The sequence below is a fragment of the Diceros bicornis genome, chromosome 7 (assembly GCF_020826845.1).
Source record: "Diceros bicornis minor isolate mBicDic1 chromosome 7, mDicBic1.mat.cur, whole genome shotgun sequence".
Lineage (NCBI taxonomy): Eukaryota > Metazoa > Chordata > Mammalia > Perissodactyla > Rhinocerotidae > Diceros > Diceros bicornis.
The window spans coordinates 70,076,291-70,095,727 of NC_080746.1; the positions used below are offsets into that span (position 1 = coordinate 70,076,291).

The 19,437-nt window shown below is 43.9% G+C and overlaps 1 non-coding gene across 1 annotated transcript; it reads left to right on the forward strand.

The window, feature by feature from the left end:
* The first annotated feature begins 307 nt into the window (after positions 1-307).
* Positions 308-414, forward strand: LOC131409172 (U6 spliceosomal RNA). The gene has a single exon (XR_009220853.1). It is a non-coding gene; the product is annotated as a U6 spliceosomal RNA (small nuclear RNA).
* The last annotated feature ends 19,023 nt before the right edge of the window (positions 415-19,437 follow it).

Here is a 19,437-nt window from a genome sequence, read left to right on the forward strand (position 1 = left end):
GGGGGCCGGCCCAGTGGGGAAGCAGTTAAGTCTGCGCGTTCCGCTTCGGTGGTCTGGGGTTCGCCAGTTTGGATCCTGGGCACGGACCTACTCACTGCTCATCAAGCCAAGCTGAGGCAGCGTCCCACATAGAAAAGCTACAACTCTACAACTATGATACACAACTATGCACTGGGGTTTTGGGGAGGAAAAAAAAGGAAGATTGGCAACAGATGTTAGCACAGGGCCAATCTTCCTCAAAAAAAATATTATACACACACATACACACACAGAGTATCTGGTAGTGTGTTATAAGACATGGGTACCAGTACTTGCTTCAGCAGCACATACACTAATATTGGAAAGACACAGAGAAGGTTAGCATGGCTGCTGCGCAAGGATGGCACACAAATTCATGAAGCATTCCATATTAAAAAGAAAAAAAGGCACCATATACCTACCACTTGCTGTGTCAGACACTGCTCAACCCTTTGCATTCAAACCTCACAATGACTCTGAGAGGAGGTATTATTATCCCATTTTACAGATGAGAAAATGGAAGCAGAAGCTTTAAGTAGCTTAACCAAAGCCACACAGCTTGTAGATGGCAGAGCTAGGATTTAAATCCGGGTCTATCTGCTTGCAAACGTGTTTATTTAACCACTACACTGAATTTCCTTCTTTAGCAGCAAAGTGGCTATTCAATCAGTGTTCGCTGGGAGATACATGAATCTAACTGAGAAATTCAGGCATGCTGCCCCATGCCTCCCCATGCACATCTTCTTTATGTCCCAATGTTGGACATCCTCTCTGCTGCCTGTAGTGGAGGGGCTGAAGGACACATTCTGCTGGGCCTGGAAGAATATAAACACATCTGGAAGGAGGCTGCTGCCCGGCAAACCATCCTCCCCGCAGAGTGCGGACAGGACGAGGTGTCTATAAATAATCATAAGAGTGTGAAGACATTCTCTCCCCTGGGGCTCCCTTTGCAAAAGGCTGATGGTAATTGATGAGGCTACAGGGATATGCCAACCCTTCTGCTCTTAAAACCAGGTGTGGTTATTTACAGAAATGTCACTTTCCCAGCCCTCCCTCCGCATCTCTGCCAGAGCCTCGGAGATCAGCAAATATCAATTTACTGCTGCCCTGGGGCTCAAGGCAATGAGCCACCTGTACACCCCGCTGCCTACAAACCAGGCTCAGGCTTCTGCTCTGGCTGGGAGCTGTTTCCTCTTTGGAAATCTGGAGAGAGAAAGAGAGAGAGAAAGATTACAGATTTGCCCCCTTTCCAGGCAGAGAGAGATCAAGTGACATGGTTCCTCCCTGGAACCATGTCACAAACTACCAAGTCCATAAAATCTGGAGTTCTCATGTTGCCCAGCTCATAGTAGGGAGAATAAATAGACTTCAGGGCCAGAAGTCAGAAGATGTGGATACTGACCCAGGTGGGCCATCTGTTAGCAATCAGTGTCTAAATTCCAGTTTCCGCATCTATAAAATGGGACTAGTCTTCTGTCACATGCCAGGCACAAAAGGATTTTGAAAAGAATAAATAAGTGATGGAGTTGAACTATCTGTATTGTATGAGAGATCGTCATTGTTGTAATCATATTATGACGTGGTCCTATAAGCCGCCGTTGGGAGTACCCATGACGGGTCTTGGAAAATACGTTATAACTGTGCTGCCAGCACTGCTGTGGCCTTGCTGGTTAGTGGCAAGAGCGAAGTCAAAATGCAGCATATACGTTTGATTTCTCAGGGCATTTGAATTGTGGGTGAACATCATTTTGTTATAACAAGATTTACACCAACAAAAAATCAATTTCACAACTAAATAAAACGCTTTGGGGAATCAGAAGGCAGAGCTACGTTTCAAGGTTGCTCAAGCCGGCTCGAGGCTCTACCCAGAATTACCGAACCTCAGCCAGTAAATGATAGAAAACAGTCATGCTCCTTCCTTGCCAAAGATGAGACCATAAGACCACACCAAAGGCTCCCCACTGCCAAGATGTCCAAGCTGACTCTTGCAGAGAGGCCAGAGGGAGTGACAGACTAACGAGCAACAGGATACCTCAGCTTGATGTTCCAGCTTCTTCTGGGGGCTCCACACTGGCACCTCTGCCCACAGCGCCCTAGGGCAGTAGCTCTCCTGGGTGCTACCCATCCCTGTGCTGCTCCCATGGATAACCTTTCTCAGCCCTATAAAGTGGGAAACTTGACCTGTAAACAACAGAGCCAGGATTTGAACCCAGATCCATCCACTTCCAAAAGACTATAACATCCTCCCAGTCAGTAACTAACTCCCATGGCAGGGGAGTGCAGTCAGAGTCAACAGGGCATCATGTGCAAAAGGAACCACATCTTATTCCCCTTCATCAGACATTACCTGCAGCCACCTGGTCCGTTTGTCCTTCCACAGTAGGGGCTTGTACTCGGAAAAGAAAGCCCTAAAGCTGCCTGGGTCTAAAGAGGACATCAGGCTGGACTGGCAGGGTCGTCTCCCTCCTAGTCAGGAGGAGAGCCTTTTTCCTTTCCTCAGAAGTCCTAATCCCAAGAAAAAATTGATTGAAAACATGTACCAGAAAGCAACTTAGTTTTGTCTCTTTCCTTAGGAGGAGATGTTTTAGAAAAAGTTCTACTTGTCTTATTTTATATTAGGAAGAAGGATAAACAATGATTTTTATAAGCCACAACAATGGGTAACATTCATGAACACTTTTTTATTTAAGTGCCACAATTTCTTCTGAGTGATTTACATGGATTATGTCAAATGAATAAACAGCCTGCATGAGATTCTTTATCCCTATTTTACAGCTGAGGGACAGAGGCTCAGAATAATTTACCCCAGATTAGAGAGCAGAGAGGCAGCTTTGACTCACTGCTGGAGATTCTGAGGCAAAGCCCCCAGAGAACCCGAAGTATCCCGCTGGCTCTGTAGGCTCCAGGCTTTGTTCTACAAAACCTATTCAATATCCTTTCAAAAATTCCTTTTCTTGGATAAACAAAATGTGGTATATCCATACAGTGGAATATTATTCAGCCATTAAAAGGAGGTACTGATACATGCTACAATATGGATGAACCTTGAAGACATTATGCTAAGTGAAGTAAGCCAGACACAAAAGGACAAATATTGTATAATTCCACTAATATGAACTATCTAGAATAGGTAAATTCATAGAAACAGAAAGTAGGATTCGGGTTAGCAGGGGCTAGGGGAAGGGGAGAATGGAGAGTTATTGCTTAATGGGTATAGCATTTCTTTTTGGGGTGATGAAAAAGTTTTGGAAATAAATAGTGGTGATGGTTGCACAACATTGTGAATGTAATTAATGCCACTGAATTGTATGTTTAAAAACAGCTAAAATTGTAAATCTTATGTTATATGTATTTTTTATAGTATAAAAACTTTTTTAAAAAATCTCCTTTCTGCTTACATTAACCAAAATTGATTTCTGTAGCTAGCAACTAAGAACTTGACTGATCCACCATCTAAGATGAAACTTATGCTCTAGCTCAGAACAGTAATGACCATCCTAAATTACCTTGAAAAACATAAAACAGATGAATAAACAGATGAATAAAGGCTAGAGAGTAAACAACAGTTTGCTTAGGTACAGACTAGATTTGGGGATTCCTTTGAATGAATTATCAAAGGGTACCTGTGCAAGATGAGAGGTTGAGTTTGGAAGCACCCAGGGGAAATTTTTATTTTAACAGTATCCTTTTCAATTTTAAATAGAAAAGTATGTCAGAGACAGAAACTCTGACTGTAGGTCTTCTATTGTGCAATACAGCAAATTCAGTAACAATCCCACCTGCTGCACCAGGAAGCCACGGTGTCAGAGAGTCCTCCAAGGACGGGGTGGTACCCAGACCATACTTCCTGGAAGAGGATGCTGATCATGGAGCCCCCAACTCCTTGGGGTAGGAGCCCAAACCCCAGGATAGAAAATAGAAAATCTCAATTCAACCTTACAGCGGTAAGGACTGTAGCCTGGCTGCTGAATTCTCTGTCCTTGGTGCTGGGCTAAAGGAGTAAAATGATTTTAGTTGCTATTCCAGCTGTGCTCTCCCATCCTAAACCCTCCCTCCGAACTGTCTCAGTATCTAACTCTTCTTCACCCTCAAACCACTGACCAAGTTTAAGCATCATCTCTCACATGGACCAGGGCAACAGCATCCTAACCGGTCTCATTCATTCATCAGATATCTATTGAGTACTAACTATGTGCTAGGCACTGTTCTAGACCCTGGGGAAAGTAGTGAACAAGAGACAAACCGCTGGCCCTCAGGGAACTGACATTCCTTGTGAACCCCAGAGTTTAGTATCTTTCCTTTACATCCATCCTCATGTCAACCAACAGAGAAATCTTTCAGAAACACAGATCTGATCATGGCCCTCCCAGGCTGGAAATCCTCCCTTGACCCCTCATTCCCAAGGATGAAGTCCAAGCTCCTAAGCATGACTCACAAGACCCTTCCAAACTTCGCCCCACCAAACCATACAGCCTCATCTTCACCTTCTGCCTGCCCCAGTATCCCATTTATGGTGAAAAGAGCTTGGAACAAACAGCAGGAAGCATCACCTGGGGCACCTGGAACTAGTGGGCAGAAGGCTCAGCAGGTGTGCCCAGCCCCCGCCCTCTTGGCATCCTGCGGAGAAGGAAGTTTGGGCTGCGGCACAGCTGTGTGTTCTGTGGGTCATCAGAGGGCTCTACCCCATTGTCTTCCATTTGTAGGGAGCAAATGTGAAAGTGACTTTGCCCCAGGAAGGGGGGAAACGATAAACATTTAGGACTCAGGCACTAAGGGATGCAGGCTGCAGTGCCAGGTGTACAGAGGACTGCTGGGAGATGCCAGCTGCCTAGCACCTGGAGACCCTGGGAGCTCCCATTCCACGGGAAGTTGAATTCAGGCACAGTTAACTCCAACTGAGGAGAGAGTAGATCTTATCCAGGTCCCCTGGGACTTGCAGCCTCTTCTGGGGTCAGAGAATCATACATCCTAGCTCCCCCTATTGTGAGGCAGCCCAGAGAGAGCCCCTAGTGTCATTCTTCAGTTCCACCTGTCTCCAGCCACATTCCCATCAGAGCACATGCCCCATCTGAGGCCCCAGACACACCAAACTCTTCACTCCCCAAGCGTGCCAAGCACTCTGATGTTTCCATGCCTTTACACATGAGCTCCCCGGTGCCTATGGCACTTTCTCCCCTATCTGGAGAATTCTTCCCACAGATGTTGAAGAGAGCATCTGACAAAAGAAGGTGGTTCTATGTCATCATTCAAAGCCCTAATTCTCTCCTCTGAGAGCTCTGATCATGCCCCATACACATATACCATTTCATTCATTGGGCAGAATTAAATTTGCTTCCCCTGGAAGTCCTGCTAAACTTTGCTTATTTCAATCCATTTCTATATACACTGTCTCCCTTGAATTATGAGCTCCTCAAACCTAGGGACCATGCCTACCATCTCTATATTCTGCCTGCCACAGAGTAGGAAATCAGAGAATGTTTGTGGAAGATATCAAATTGGAGTAGAAACATCAAGCGTTTTCCTGCCATGGAGCCTTAGCACATACTGTTCCAGCCTGGGGATGCTCTTCCCATCATTTCAAATAACTGGCTCCTCGTTCTATAGGTCTCAGCTTAAATTTCACCTCCCCATAAACCAGTGTAAAATAAGTTATTTTCCACATGGCACCTTGTTCTTTTTCTCCATAGAACTTTTCATAATTTGTAACTCAAGTTCATGGTCTCTCTCTCCTACTTGACTGTAAGCTGGATGATACCTAGAACTGTGTCTATGGGGGATGGGGAAGTAGCTTAATCTGTAACTGTTTTTTAAGAAGAAAGTGCATGTGGCCCAGAAAAAAGACAAGTTAACAGGTTTAATTCTTCCTCCCACCCAGCCCTGCACCACTCCCTCTCCTCCAACAGTGACTCTCCACTTGCTGCACACTGCAATTACCTGGGCAGTTTTAAACATTCCTGACACCTGGTCCCACCACCAGACATTCTGATTCAATTATCAGGGGTATTTCCTGGACAAGGTTAGGTTCAGATACAGCCCAGGTGCTTCTATTGTACAGCCAGGGCGGGGAGTCACTGCCCTAGAGTGGGGACTGCTCTCCCAGGTTCTTAATGGTCTCATGGGGACATGACCGCCAGCTCTGCACCTGAGATCATTGTTGTCACATGACAGGGAGAAGCCCACAGCTCCTCTGGCCACCTGAGCACTAGCCCCTGAGCTCCTTGGAGCAGGTAACACAGGAGACGTAGCAGGTTCTGATGCTCCACCGAGAGGTTCCCAATGAGCAGATGGGATTGAGTAGGCAGAGCTGGCTTGTCACAGAGAGGAGGTAAGGCAGTTGTCCCCTTGGGAAGTGGCTAACAAAGCAGGACAGGCACCCAGCTGGGACCTTGCTTCCCCTCACGATTTCTGTCTCCCTCTAGCTCCACTGCCTTAGGTCACCTGACAAACAGCCTTCCCAGGGGACAGCTCTCCAGCCGGGCTCTCCCTCATCCTGCAAATAAGAAGTGGGCTGTTGGTCTTGTGGTTTATTCTGAATATAATCCTCACTGCTTCAGAATAAACATTTTTGAGCAGAAAGGAGTTGTCGTCAGACTGATGTTTAGAAAGATAGCTCTGACAGTGGAGTTTTTATTAGAAGTATAATATCTTTCAGTCCACAAACTTTTACTGCGTTTCTTCTAAAGACCGATCACTGAGCTAGTGGCAGGAAATAAAATTTAAACAAATGAATAAGATGCAACCTCTCCTCTCCATGAGCTAGCTAGTAGAGGAAATAGGCTGGTACATAGATCGTTGTAGACCAAAGTGAAAATGTGAAGTCAAGGAAGTGCCCAAGGTATCGTGGGAGACCGGAAGGCGATTCCCGAACTCAGTCACAGAGGACGGCTGGGAACTGGCCAGGGGGAGGTGCGGGGGACCTCTGAGGCAGAGGGGTCAATGGGAACAAAGCCTAGTAGAACAAAATGAGGGATCACTTGACGTAGGGAGGAAACTACATTGAGAGTGGAAAATCACAAGGTGTCGTGGAGCACACTGAATGGGAAAGGAGATAAAATAGCAAATGCTTATAGTGCACTTCCTATGCGGCCGGCACTATTGTAAGTGTGTGTGCTTGTGTGTGTGTGTATAAAATACTTATTTATTTATTTACTCACTTAATTCTCATAGCAACCTAATGAGATAAGACGATCATCTCCATTTTACAGGTGAGAAAACCAAATCACAGGCAGTAGAAGTAACTGCCCCAAATCATACAGCAAGTGACAGAGCGACGAGACAAGCTGGCCCTGGAGCACATACTCTTAACCACCATGCTCCACTACTTTTCGTGATAGGTTACTGGAGTAAGCCATGCCTAAATAGATTGGACGTTATCATGTAGGGCAGAGGGAGCCACTGAAGAATTTTATATCAGAAAGTGGGCCCAACACGTGCATATAAAGACAGAATTGAGGGGGGAGATTTGAGGGCAGGAATAGCCATCAGCAGGTTGGAAGTAGAACAGGAGAAAGAAAAGTCTGAACCACAGCCATTGTACTAAGGATGGAAAGGAGAAAATGGACTTGAGAAAAATTCTGGCATTTGAATTAGTGGAACTTTGTGATTGATCAGAATTGGGCATAAGGGGTGGAGTCAGGAATGCCACCCAGAGTTCTAATTTGGATGGAAAACACAGAGTTTAGGAGGAAGGGTGATGGTCAGTTTGGGACATGCTGAGTTTGGGGTGTCTGCGGGCACCCAGTGAGGATGGAGGACAGGAAATTGGATGCGTGACTTCCACAATGGCAGAGCAGTTAACTGCTTTGTGTGAGCATAGTGGGGAGGGCGGCGAGGATGAACGCTACAATAGGCCCCGTTGCCTATCTCTCCCCAGACCTCTGAGTACCTCTCCACAAGATGGGTTGTCAGTATCTAGCATTTTTGGGACTCTCCAAGGTACTGAAACATTCATTTTTGGCTGACATTTAGCTATTTCTCTACAAGCAGGCAAAGGTAGATTTTCACTTATCAAATTCTATTCATTATTCTAATGTAATTTCTCTGCAACTCTAGAGTTAGAGTTTTTTTTAAACGTAAAGCCATTCTGATCTGAAAGACACAATTGCTTCACGCCATCATGACAGGTCAATTTAGGAATGCAAGAGGCTGATAGCATCCCTTCCAGGCTCATTTCTGAGAGCTGAAACTCATTCCAGTGGTTTGGGGCCTCTCAGGCAGTTTGCTGAAGCAGCAAAACTCCTTTGACTGCTGCTATAGATTCAGGTCAGGACATCTTAGCCAAAGAAATGGCCCCAGAATACCAACTACCACCTGGTGTTCTCTCTAGCTTTTCTCCCCTCGGTTGAAGACAGGAAAAGTGGCTTCCCTGATTGCAGGAGACATGGGGGCCCACGTGCTCCATTCCCAAAGCCTACCCCAAGGAAGCCACTTTATTCCGAGTCAGCCTCCAATCAGCTCAGCCACTCCATCTCGTCTCCATCTTTCACTTTGTTAGTTCCCACACCAGGAACACAAATCAACATTAATCACGCCATTGAAAGCCATGGCATCCCACACTGTACTGCAAAACTTCATCATCAGTGCATCCTGATATCCCGCTCATCCATTTTATTTTTAAACACATGTAAGAAATCTCAAGGTGGTGGAAAAAGCTACAGTCTATTGAGTAGATATTGCAATGACCATTAGTTGTCTATCCAGTGACCACTTTTCCTTCTATTCTGTAGGGGCAGCAAAGTGCCCAGCTAACAGACTCAAGGGGATTCAACAAGAGGTAAGTGGTCAGGGCTTCTGGAAAACCACTTTAAAGAGGGGTGACTCAGCTGAGAGTGAACACCCTTTGTCCTGTCACCCTGTCTCGTCTTTCTGCTGGTATGTTGACTTGACAGCTGGAGCTCCTCATCCCTAGCTGCTGACCTCAAGACTTCTTTCACAAGTCAGAAAATAACCTGATAATGTGTTTAAGCCACTGTATTTGAGTTTCAATTCCTAGCAGCTCTGTTACTGTGAGTCCCCCAAGACAGTGGAAAATAAGGAGACCTAAAATGGCCTTCCCCGGCCTTGCAGGATGTTTCTTTGGGAACAGCCACCAGAGCACTGGGAAATGACCGTGATGTGTGTCCGTCTTCCACCCTAAGTCGTGAGTTCCTTGGAGGCAAACCCTCTGACTTCTTCGCAATGATGTAGCAGCACCTAGCAAGGTGAGAACTCTGCAAACGTACGTTGAACAAACAAGTGAAAGCTGCACAGGGGTCTGGTGTTAATGACAGAGTCCCTGGAATTGGCTAATTGATGAAGCTATGCACCATCAGCCTTGTGTGTAGGATGCCACCATCTTTACCAAAATGCAAAATGTACCAGGGCCCACTGTCTCCATGCAGTGGTTGTTCAGAATAATAAATAGAGTTTGATAAGTGAATTGATGCCTCCTTGGAGTGAGAAGAAACCCTTCCTGGACATTAAAATATTCTGCCATGGTTAGTCACTCAACAAAAAAGCATTATATACCTTTACAGATTTAGTCTACTTTTTTCACTGAATTCATATTGAGGATCTTCAAATGATTGATAATTAATCTTAACATCTGCTTTGTGAGTTAAATGTCCTCATTGCCCCATTTTACTGGTGAGAAGCCTGAGGTCCAGGGGTGAAATGACTTGCCCAAGGTGATGTACCATTCCGTGGTAAGGCAAGGATCTGAACCCTTGTGCCTTACTACTTCATAGAAGTTCTAGAACTGAGGCTGAGATGTTCTTGACTCCAAAAGAGAAAACATGGTGCTCTGAAGGAGGCCTATGCCTCTCACCCTATGATCTCTAGGCTCTTCCAGTCCCAAGAGGAGCAGTGGGGGTGGGTGGGGGAAGGGCCATGAGCCACTGGCAATCTGAAGCCCCCAAGTCCCTCTTGAGACTGAAAACGTGTGCAATTGCCTAAATTAAAATCAATATGCTGCTTGGCTGGAAGGCTGCGCAATTGTTTTTGAAGCAGGGTATATTATGTTCTACATGTTTAATATGGCAGAGGCCATAAAAGACGAGTTCCAGGCCATTTGGAGCTTATATTGCGAACAAGATGGCCTGGGAGGCAGCTAAAACCAAAAAAGTGACAGCAATTCCAACAGAGTGGCACAGACAAATTGACTTGGTTCTGACATGGGTGCTGGGCAGCCGCATGGGGTGAAAGAGGCTCCATCATCGACAGGAGGAAGGCGGTGACCAAAGCAAAGAGGTCAGTGTCAGATTTCACTTGCTAACACCTGGGGAGGCTTCCCTGAGATCGTGAGAAAAATCAATGTGTCTAAGGCAGACTTGTCCATTTGTGGCGCCAGACAGTCAAGAAATGCAAGCCTGCCCTCCGGATGTTAAGAGATGCCCATTTAGCGTGTACGAGTCTGATGCACTGCATGCCCAAGAGGGCAAACCCTCCCAACCTGGAGGCCGCAGCTGAAATAGGTGCATATATAGCCCCAGCAAAGATCCTCCCATTGGAGGCTTCCCAACTGAGGGAAAAGTACAGTATGGTGGTTAAATGCTCAGGCTTAAGTGTCAGAGATGTGGACTGGAACCCTAGCTTTTCCACCTACTCAGTACATGCCACTCGGTAACCTGTCTAGGCCTCCATTTCCTCATCTATCCTATTCCTCATAGGAATGGAAGGATACTGGTCTACCAGCAGAGTGGTGAGAATTAAATAATTGGCACAGCCTCCAGTATACAGTAAGTGCTGGATAAATGTTAGCTGGTAGTGTTAAGGTTCTCAGCATGAAAAAGAGCATGGACCAGGTTTAGCAATATTTAAGTGCCAGGAAAGGTCACGACCTGGCCTCTCCTTTCTGCACTGCAGGCATTAGGTACATTCTTGGCAACTGCTGGTGACCGGCATCTCTCAGTCACTCTCATGCCAATGGTGTGGCGTTAGGGCTTCAGAGCAGGGCAGAGCTTGAGCCTTGAAACCAGCTCACTGAAATGTACCCAGGGTTTATCAGATTGAATTCTCCTTCTGGAACTATTCTCAGGACCATCACAGATTGTATCCTCATTACATGCCGGGCACTGTCAAGCACTTCACTGCTATTCACATTGATTCTTCACGACTCTGTGAACACTCTGTGAACAAACTGAGGCACAGAGAAGGAAGGAAATTTGCCCACAGTCACACAGCAACCTTGGAAGGAGGCAGAAACCATGGTTTTTTCCAAATTTGGATTTCTAAATCCAGTGTTTTTTCCACGACATCACAGCTGTGCCTTTATTTATAGAAGCATAAATAAGATTTCAAAGGAAATGTTTAGCTTGCTTAGAAAGCCAACCGTTTTTAAGAGTCTATAAAATTACTTTAATTTCACCCATCTGTCTACAGAAACTTACCGCATTAATTACAAATGTGGTTACCTGCTCATTTAAAAAAGAACAAATACGCAAAATCGCTACTCGTGACACTATGCTATGCCAATAGTGTGCATCACTGCTCTTTTGCTGAGAGACATCACCATATAGCAGAAAACAGGGGAGATTTGAAATCAGAGAAATGGGTTCAAATCCTGGCTCCGCTGTGCGCCAGTTCTGCGGCCTTGGGCAAGCTACTTAACATCACTGAAACTCAATTTCTTCATATGTAAAAGGTAGTTATTAATACCAATGTCAAGGATACTGGGAGGATTAAATGAGATAATATATGTAAGTTGTACAGTGGCTAGTACCTAGCAGGTACCAAATAATGAGAAGCTATTGTTATTCCCAGGAAATAACTACACTTCTTTAAAGTATCCTCCAATTCAGAGGTATGACTTGTTCAGATGAGCAAGTTTCCCTAACCACGACAATCTGATAAACCAGCAATTCCACTTCCAAGAATCCAGCCCAAGGAACCGCTCACACCTGCAGAAAAAGATGTGTGTGTGTGTAATGATATCAATCATAGAATTCTTTATAACAATGGCGAGACAGCCTGTATCTCCATCCAAAGAGAAATGGTTAAATAAACTATGACATCTATATCAGAGCAAACTTTTTCTGTAAAGAGGCAGAGAGAAAATATTTTTAGACTTTGTGGTCTATGTAGCCTGTGTCACAACTGCTCAGCTCTGCTGTTGTAGCACTAAATCAGCCACAGACAAAATGTAAAAGCATGCACATGGCTGTGTCTCAAAAAGAAAAACACAACTTTATTTACAAAAACAGATGGAGGGTCAGATTTGGCCTCAGGGTTTGCTGACCCCTGATGTATACAGTTGAATACTATGCAACAATTGAAAAGATAAATAAAGTAGACCTGTATGTGTTTAGACAGAAAGATACCCACAAGGACTCCTACAAATCATACGGAAAAGGTAAACAATGCAGTAAAAATTGGGAACATGAGAAATTGGGAATTGGTTCACAGTCACGTAAAGAACATGAACAGGCAATTCATAAAAGAGGAAACTCAAATAGCCAGTTCGAAAAGTTGCTCAATTATCTAATTGATTAACTTTTCCAAATTCAAACTAAATCAAGATCCTATTTTCACTCATCAGATCTACAAATATTAAAACACAGTCAAAATCAAGTGTTGGTGATACTATAGGGAAAAGAGTACTCTCATATACCGTCAAAGAAATATAATGAGCACACTCACTTTGGAAGCTTCTTTGGTAGTCTACTAAAACTGTAAATGTGCATATCCTATGAGCCAGCACTTCCTCTGCTAGGTCTCTACCCCAGGGAACCACTTTCACACCTGTGCAAGAAGACAGATAAAGAAGCTAATTGAAGCATTGCAATAGCAAGAAATTAAAAATGACCTAAAGGTCTATCAATAATGGAATGGACACATATAATGAAATAATTAGTGTGACAGAGCACAATTCAGCAGTTAAAAGGAATAAACCAAATCCATGTTCCTAAATGTAGATGGATCTCAGAAACACAATGCCAGGTTTCACAAGAATCCTTAGAGCAAGACACAAATTGTGTAAGAACATGACACAAACAACAAACAATACTATGCATTTACTACGGGTACATGTGCATGTGTGCAAAGGTATTTAAAGAAAGATCTAGAAGGACACACATTAAACTCAAACAGTAGTTATCTCAAGGCATAAGGAGAAGACCAGGATTAAAAGTGGTGGCCAGGGGAGACAATAGCTTTACTTATAATATTTTAACTTTTTAAAAAGAATCTGTCCATGTATTTTTATATAATTAAAATAAATTTAACAAAAAAGATGTTCTTGATATATTAAATGAATAACCAAGTTACAAAACCACATATATTGTATGATGGCATTTTATTTTTAAAATCGTTATTTATTGTTTTTGTGTGTGTTTGCGTATGTGTGTCTGTCTGTCTGTAAGGGTATACACCAAATAGTTAACAGGATTGTGTGATTGTGGAATGGGAATTGGGGTCTGGGGAAGGAAAATATATTGGTTCACTCAGGCTGCCATACAAAATACCGCAGACTGAGTGGTTTAAACGACGGGGATTTATTTCTCATAGTTCTGGAGGGTGAAAGTTCAAGATCCAGGTACCAACAAATTTGGTTTCTGGTGAGAGCTCTCTTCCTGGCTCATAGATGGCCATCTTCTTGCCGTGTCCTCACATGGCCTTTTCCTTAGTGTGGGCAACTGGGGAGGGCGGGGGTGGGGGAGGAGGATCAAGGTCCAAGGATACTAGTCCTATCTGATCCGGGCCCCACATTTATGACCTCATCTTAACCTTAATTAACCTTGGAGGCCCATCTCCAAATACAGCTGCACTGGAGGTTTGGGCTTCAACATGTGAATTTCGAGGGAACACAGACATTCAGCCCATAACAGATACTGTCTCTCTATTGAAGAAAAAGTATGGTATGGAAACCATAGTGTGGTGGATTGTCTAGGTTCCAATCCCAGCTGTGCCACTTCAGAGCTGCATGGCCATGGGAAAGTCAACCTCAGTTTCTTCATCTGAAAAGTTAAGATAATAATATTATCTAATTCAGTGCTTATTGTGGGCCAGGTACTCTGATAGGTACTTTACATATATCACCTTGTTTAATCCTCACTTCAACCCTATGAGGTAGGATCATGTCCCCATTTTAGAGATGAGGAAACTGAGGCGCAAAGAGGTTCAGTGACTTGCCCGGGGCACAATGCTGGAACGTGGCAGAGCTGGCTCCAGGACATAAATCTAAGTCATAACCAGAACTCTAAGTGTAAGTTATTGCTATTTTCACTTTATATGGCACGTACAAATACATCTAAGTTTTATAATCCTTGAATTTTACAGCTTAGAATATATGTATATATGTGTACACACACTTATGTACGTATATATATGTAGACTAGTTTCCTATTGCTGCTGTAACAAATTGCTATAAACTTAGTGCTTAAAACAATACAACAAACTTCGTGCTTTAAAACAAACTTAAAACAAAGTTTATTTTCTACAGTTATGGAGTCAGAGCTCTAAAACCAAGGTGTTGGCAGGGCTGAATTCCTTCTGGAGGCCTTAGAGGAGAATCTGTTTCCTTACCCTTCCAACTTCTAGAGGCCTCCTACCTTCCTTGGCTCATGGTCTCTTTCTCCATCTTCAAAGCGCATCATTCCAACCTCTGGCTTTGTCATCACATCTCTTTTTTCTGATTCTGGCTCCTCCCATGTCCCTCTTGTAAGGACTTTGTCATTATAATGGGCCCATCTGGGAGATAATCTCCCTACCTCAAGATCCTTAAATTAATCACATCTGCAAGGTCCCTTTTGCCATGTAAGGTAACATATTCACAGATTCAGGGATTAGGACATGGACATCTTTGAGGGCCATTGTTCTAACATATATATTTTAGACAGAATGTATATATACATACACACACATAGGTATTAAAATCTAATGGAGGAAATCTGATACATTAACCACACGTTATACATACATAATATATACTGATCAACAGCACATTTGTCTTCACAGCACGTTAGACATAAACTATATTTCCATATATACTGTTTTTTTAATGGAAGCAATCTGAGCTCAGCAGAGGGAATCTGGCTGAGCCTCCTGCCCAGGAGATGAGGGGCCCAGGGAGGTCGGGTCTCGCATCTGCCCACGTGGTTGGGAACCACTGATCTAGCCCCACACAGAAGGTTAGAAAAAGAGTGGTGACTCAAGTCCTCTGGGCCCCACAGCACTGCAGAAACCTGATGTGGGACAAAGAGACGACTTGAAGAGCCCACACACATCAGCAGGTCAGACAGACAGATCTGGAGAGAATCAAAGGGCCGCTTGTCCAAACTGGTCTCAGGGCTGGGTCTGCATCAATCCTGACACAGTTCTCTGACACCTCCCTGCTCAGGCTTTGGCAATGTATCCTAAAATAGCTTTACTCTAACCAACCAAAACACTAAACCTTCTGCTCCGGGAAAGAAGGGAGCCTTGTGGTTTCCTTGAAAAATCCTTGCATCTGGTGTTCGGCTGTAAGAGCCTCAATGGTGCCGCTAAGTTGATTCTGTTTCTTCTTGAAAACACTCCCCACACAATTCCATGCATTTTAATTTCCAATCAGCAATGCTTTGTCAAAGTAACTGTGGTGCTGCTGAGTGACAAGTCACAGTGGCTGCTGCACAGACCCTCAATTACCTCCTGGCTGAGCCTGTTTCAAGAGACCATCTATAGTTCTGAGCTGTGAGGCCCTGGCTTCCCTTGCTGTGTTGCCTGGCCTGACACAGCTCCCACCATGTGTGAGCCTCACTAGGATATTCCTTTGCTTTGACTTTCGGTCTCCACCAGGCCCTTTTCCAGCAGTTCAAGAGAAAAATGTGGTAGCCTGGTAGATATGGAGAACTCACAATCTGTCACTCTAGCTGCACTGGTCAGGTGAATGTAGGCCACAACAGGAGGGCATAGGGAGAGTATCGTAGCCAATGAGGTTTATCCGAGGTGCGATTATTGCTAATTGAAACAGGAGGGCATAGGGGGAAGGTCAGAGGCCAGAGAAGCCAGCCTCCCTGCATACCCTACTGCTGCCAATTCAAGAGAAAGGCAGGTGACCCTCAAGTGCCATATGGGGAGTGAGCCTTGAGCAGCCTTACACAGTGTCCCTGTCACTAACCCTGTCACCACATCTTGAGCAAGCCACTTCTACTTGCTGAGTCTGAGTTTCCTTATCAGACCAGTTTATGAGGCAACTCACATCCCTGATAACGGCCCATAGCATTGTCACTTGCACTTTTTTACAGATGACCATTAAGATTTCTTCCAGCTCAAAGAGTCTACAACATTTTATTGTGGCAGCTCTGAATTGTACGTGGAAAAAAATGAACCCAGATCATGATTTTTTTCACCAAAATTATTTGAAATGAAAAGTTTGCACAACTGAAAAATTTCAGAGTGAGTCCAGAATGTGATTGTTTAACCATGTTTCCATTCCTTCATTCTTCCACAAATCTTTAAAAGGAAATGGGTGTTGAAAACTGACAAACAGTATATTCTATCTGGAGTCAATTTGGAATTCCTGTCTTGTGAGACAAAACACACCTCTTGATACTGTAAGTCACATCGCTGAGGGATTTTTTTATTCCTCATTTTAAGTATAATTTAATTCCATCAAATGTAACAAATTTTCACAGGGCCTAAGACATAGCGGCTAGGAAAGAGAAGAAAGGGCTATGCATTCAGAAAAAGGAAATATCTATTGAGCACCTATCATGTATCAGGCACTGTACCAGACGCTTTCTATGAGACAGATGTTCCCCTAAATTTCAAATGAGGAAACACACTCAGAGATGTTACATGAAGTGACCCAGGTCACACAGCTAATTATGCAGATGTTGGGATTCATAATCTGTCTCTAAATTCCATGCTATTTTTGTGTGTGTGTGTGAGAAAGATTAGCCCTGAGCTAACATCTGTGCCCATCTTCCCCTATTTTATATGTGGGACGCCCCCACAGCATGGCTTGATAAGCGGTGCATAGGTCTGTGCCTGGGAACCAAACCTGCAAACCCCACGCCCCGTAAGCAGAGTGTGCGAATTTAACCACTACACCACTGTGCCAGCCCCCCATGCTAATTTTTTTATATCATGCTGTCTCTCCAGCATTTTAAAGAAGAGTAAGTTTTCAAACAACCAAGAGGATGTGGAGAGAAGGGAACTCGCATACACTGCTGGTGGGAGTGCAAACTGGTGCAGCCACTATGGAAAACAGTATAGAGAGTCCTCAAAAAATCAAGGATAGAACTACCATATGATCCAGCTATTCCACTGCTGGGTATTTATCCAAAGAACTTGAAAACACCAATGCATAAAGATACATGCACCCCTGTGTTCATTGCAGCGTTATTCACAATAGCCAAGACTTGGAAGCAACCTAAGTGCCCATCAAGGGACGAATGGATAAAGAAGATGTGGTATATATACACAATGGAATACTACTCAGCCATAGGAAACGATGAAATCCAGCCATTTGTGACAACATGGATCGACATTGAGGGTATTATGCAAAGTGAAATAAGTCAGAGGGAGAAGGTCAAATACTGTATGATTTTCTTCATTAAGTAGTAGATAATAACAACAATAAACAAACACATAGAGACAGAGATTGGATTGGTGGTTACCAGAGGGGGGGGGAGGAGGGGGAAAGGGATAATTTGGCACATGTGTGTGGTGATGGGTTGTAATTAGTATTTGGGTGATGAACATGATATAATCTATGCAGAAATAGAAGTATAATGATGTACACCTGAAATTTATGCAATGTTATAAACCAATGGTACTGCAATTAACAAAATATTAAAAAAAAAAAGTTTTCAAACAGCCACAGAGAAGAGGGTGCTGGACATGACCATAAAATCAGCAAGACAGAAATATAAAATATTACAACGAATAAAGTTAAGTTTAGTTAATCATAAAACTGAGCTTCAGTTCTTTCAACATTTAACTGAACGTTTATGAGTATATTATCCCAAGAAAAGAGTCCAAACTTGCATGCATATCTTGGAATTTGGCTGTGGAAACCAGGTCAAGAGTCCATTTTTTTCCCCCAAATGCCCAGAGGTCTTTAATGCCTCTTATAAGTCTGTTTCTCATTCTTCACCTCTTTCCCCCAACAATTAGCACAGGCTCAGCCTGTGCCTTTCAGAGTCCTGACAGCCTGGAGGGCTGGAGGTATCACAGGAGACAGTGAGAAGGAGCTTAGCAATGACTCGTGACTGGGTAGCGTCATCCCCAAGAAGGTGCCAAGAGGTGGGAGAAGCAGGGTCTCTGGGTTTTACTGGTCACGGATGCATTTCATTGCACCATCTATACCTATACCACTGCCTTCCCAGGACTTAAAGTATTACAAAGAATGCATTCCAGTATTACAAAGAATGGCCCTACTCTCTTTCTACACTACTATGTCTTAGGTCTTGTCAAAAATTGTTATATTTGATGAATACAGAACATATTAAAAATGAGGAAGCATAAAAACTCATTCAGATAGCCTACGGTATCAAGAGGCAAGCCATCTCTCACAAGACGGCAACTCCGAATTGACACTAGATCAAGGATTCTTAACCTCGGCACTATTGACATTTTGAGCCAGATGATTCTTTGTAAGAATTATAAAGCAGAATGGTCTGCAACCCTCAATCCCAACCCCCTTCCCATAGATAACTCCTACTCACCATTTAGGTTTTTGTTTAAACATCACTTCCTCTGAGTGGTCTTTCCAGCCTTCCTGAAGTCCAGAGGACATATCCCCTACGATGTGCTCCCTGGCACCCTGAGCTTCACCCACTGAGCGGTATGTTGTAATGGTCTGTTTACTCAGATGATGTGGCAAAGAACTTTATGTTCTTATCCACAGTCTATTCTATCTGTTGCTTTCCCAGTCTACTTCCTCATTCATTGCTTTTGTCCCCCTACAGCATATTTGCCAGATTGTGATCAAGCCTCTACCTTCACATTTCGATTATGGAGAACCCACTACATTTCAAGACCATTTTATTGCTGGAGAGTTAAAAGTGTGTCCTAACCCCCAATCTTTCTTCTTATAATCTCTTTTTGGTCCTGGTTTCACCCTTGGGGGCCACCACTTTGAGAATGACAGGTAGGTGAAAGCAACTCAGAATTGTTTAACACTCTCATCCCAATCTGACCTCTGCCAACCACCGAATCTCTCTTGAGTTCATATTTCCCTGGCCAGTCAGCTGTACGTATTTAGAGAAGACAGACCTCTTGCTTTCTGAATGAGAGACGTGTGATGAGAAAGGCAAACCACAGGAGGGACAAATAAATCTCTTCCGGGCTCAGCCTAGGAGTTTGGGTCTGGGTCTGGGTCCCTGTTCCCTCTCATCAGGGAGCAGAGTATCAACTATGCAACTCTGGAATCAGAAGCCCCTCTGCTCCTGCCCAGGTTTTATGAAGGCTCTTGGGACAACAAGAGGAGGCAAACTCTACATATACCTTTGGGAATCCAAA